Consider the following 3,752-nt stretch of genomic DNA (forward strand, 5'->3'; position numbering starts at 1 on the left):
TTTCAAACAAACTTCGGAAACCATTTCTCACATTAATGTTCTTAGAGACTGTCAATTTTGAAGACCAACGTCAATAGGCGATGCAAGACCTGGTTGTTTCACTGAGGATAAATAAATAACACTGAATAATATAGATATTGGTTCCGTTACAAGTCAAACGGTTGCGTTAAAAGTCTTCGTTCAGTTCATAGAGAACTGGATAACATTTTAAGAAATTGTGTTGAAATTGACTGTGTATCTTCTGGAAAAATTCACGTGCTTCAAAATGGTGAAAAACAAGTTTAGGTTCACATGGTACCTAGGTGGACAATCAGATAAGGTTTGATGCTTCGCCGGTTTGAAGCTTACAATAAAGTTACCATTTACGATCCTTTTAAATTTGTAAGTTGCATTCCTTAGTTTCCAAAGGAGATGTTATTTCCGGAAATGACGCAATTTCCTAGAAGCGCGATTTCCCTAGCTTTTTCTCGGAAACAAAATCGGTGTTACGTATTTGCGTAAGCATAGACCGCTCATCATCTTGCACGGTGCTAGTCCTGCTTGTTAAGTTGTTAAACTTGGAAACTTAATTCCTAAAGTCCTTTTATGGACAAGGTTTCGATCGTGTTTATGGCCTCCTGTTTGGTTATTTTGGGAAGATTTGCCTTTTTCGCTCTGTATGCTCTGCAGACCTTTTCGCTGACTTCGTATCCAGCTAAGTACAAAAGCGATGATGCTTTCTATGGACTAGCCCTTCTTTTTGTTCCTGCTCTTGTGATATGGTTTTGGATTCTATGGAACGATGAAAATCTTCAGTGGTTATTCGCTGTTTGGCCAGGATATGTCTGGATTGGATTAGTACCACTGATAGGAATTATTTTTGGCGGTAGCGATCCAATCGAGAACAAGCTAAATAGTCAAATCTTTTTTGGTCCAAATATCTTGAAGAATTTAAAAATTATTAGAAATATTTAGCATTAAAGTCTATAAAAATATTTAAAATTAGTTACCTTGTAGATCCCTATAATTTTTATACCTAGATAAAGTATCGCCAATGATCGCCTCAAGTAAATTAAGGCATGGGCCCCAACCTGGCCCCAAATTACAAAAAAGTAAGGGGTGGTCTTACTTCTGAAGGTTTAGTAATAACAACCTAAGACTTTCTCATACTAATAACGTCACAAAAGTTTCTTACTGATGTGGATGACCTATGCAAATGAACTCACGTGACTTGAATATCAAAATAAAAAAATGTCAGCAGTTTATGCTAAAATTTATTTCACTTCGCTACTATTAGATTAGTCAAAATGGTAAAAATGTTAAACGAACTGTGCTTGGCCCTTGTTAAATATGTCTTCAGTTTTGGAAATATAAGGCATTTTGTACTAGCACAGAAATGATGTACCCAATATCGTTAACATAAAGGTAAATCCAGCCACCAGAAAATGATGCAAAGTGTTGCTGTTTAGCTGAGATTTCTGTGGTAAAAATACCTTTGACACGTCATGTGTTAATATATCATCCTATGTAGTAAAGATTTCACATCTTATTGCTCCTAACGATGTCCCAAAGTATTTTCGTACTATATAAAATGGATCAATAGTTAGACCACCCCTCACTTATTTTCATACGAACTACGGTCTTAATTCACCTGAGGCTTTCACTTAAGTTTTTACAAGGGAAAAGCATGGTGTGAAATGATCGGACTCCTGGCACTATTAAGTTCTCTGGTTACTTTCTGTTCTCTCAATACATTTTCCCGAGCAAAACAGTTGTCTTCTTTTTTGTCGTGGAAGTGGGCAGCAAAACAGGTGATAATTCTTCCGTTGTGCTGAAAACAGTTGAAACGATGGCACGAGGCAGATGGACTTGTAGGCCAGCCTACGTACAAATAATCTCTATATTATCGAAAATAGGTCTTCATGTATCATTATATTTATTATTTCCAGTTAATTTAGAGGGGGTTAGTAAGTGGGTTAGTAAGTGGGCTATATGGACCAATCCCCAAGTTATCTGCCACCATCAAGAGAAGACGGCTCACACTCGCTGGACACGTCTCTCGTCACAATGAACCTGGTGGTTCATTTTTTTTTTGGTCGCCAGAAGAACCTCGTAGAAGAGGACGTCCAAATACTACACTAAAAGACGTCCTGAAAAGCGACACCGGGCTTAACAACGACGAAATGAGAGCAGCAATGGCAGACAGATTGATCTGGAAGAGGAATTTCATCATGTCACCGAACTGAAGTTCGGATGCACCTACTACTACTACTAGTAAGTGGGTGAGTAGTGGGTCAATAGGGGGTCGTATCCCAGTTAAGAGTGTCAGTTAGAGAAAAACGAATAAACCGCTTTAAGTGATTTGTGTTTTAGAAAAAAAGAATGATCTTCTCTCTTTAGATGCATTTCCTCGTTTAATATTTACCGCGACGACGAGGTCAATGGAAGTGTACAGCTGGATCCAAACAAATATGCGGCACCATAAACGGCCATATTTAGTATTTTACTCTGTCTACGCCAAACGATTTTACTCGTCAATGGGAATCCCCAAGAGTTAATGGGTTAAAATTAAGCGCCTCCATCCTGAGAGTAAGTGTTCCAGATTTTTACGGCTGTTAAGACCAGACGATTTTTTACAGTTCAATGGGAGTCAATGAGGTGTCAATGGGTTCAGTTAAGACCGTCACCTAACCTTTACAGTGGCCTAATTAAGGTTTAACCCCTTTCTTGTCTTGACACTTCCTTAATTAGCAAATGTAAATATTTGATTCATTTGATGTTAATCGCTCATTATGAAAGTTCGCTTTAGCCAAATAATCTATGACATGCGTGGCTTTCTGACCTAAAGACAGTCACAGCGATACTTGCACCTTAATGATTGCACTGTTAGCTAATGGAAGGCACCACATAACTTCAATGCAACAACGATGACTTGCCATCAATGAGTGTATTGTTTCTGGTGCCTTCCCACTGAGATAGGAAAAACTGATGTATAATAATAAATAATAAATCGGTTTGTCAAGAAAAGACACTTAGAAAGGCTGTGTCATGGCAGTACAATTAATTTCGTGTAGTTTTACACGGGCCCCTACTCGCTACGCAACTTAGCGTTAACCCAGAAATTACTTTTAAACAAAAACTGTCAAATCTTCCTGGCAAAAAATGTCTGCCGAAAGCGCCGTGACTCAATTCAAATTACACCAACACAGATAACATTTTAAAAAACTGTTCAGCCTGTTCCAGGCTCCCAGATAGTGGAGAAAACAAAAAGAACTGCATGTGAAAAGCGAGAGGGGCTTGGGTCGAGGCGCCTCGCCTCGCCTCGACCCAAGCCCCCTCTCGCTTTTCACACGCAGTTCTTTTCGTTTTCTCGACTATCTGGGAGCCTGGAACAGGCTAAAAGCTGTTAGTCTGAACAGTTTTCCTAAAACCCCATGAACAATCCATTTTAATCTTCTCCAATTTTGCCCATCACTGCTTGCTTTTGTATTTACTGTTTGATTCAAACCATCCTTCAGTGTTTGAAGAAGATTTTGGTGCCAGTTCCGAGTCAACGAATTTCGCAACACATCCCCTGTAAAAGATGCTGTGCCTTAGCAAAACGCACTAGGTCATACGTTTTGTACCAGACTGAAGGACATTGCAACCTATCTGGACTACATATTCTTACAACCTGGATTCTTTACGCAATTGCAAAAATTGCGTTCATAACTGCGAGGATCATAGCTTCACTTGATTTCATATCCGCAGTTCATATATGATCCATTTCATAT

The sequence above is a fragment of the Montipora capricornis genome, chromosome 7, assembly GCF_036669925.1.
Source record: "Montipora capricornis isolate CH-2021 chromosome 7, ASM3666992v2, whole genome shotgun sequence".
Lineage (NCBI taxonomy): Eukaryota > Metazoa > Cnidaria > Anthozoa > Scleractinia > Acroporidae > Montipora > Montipora capricornis.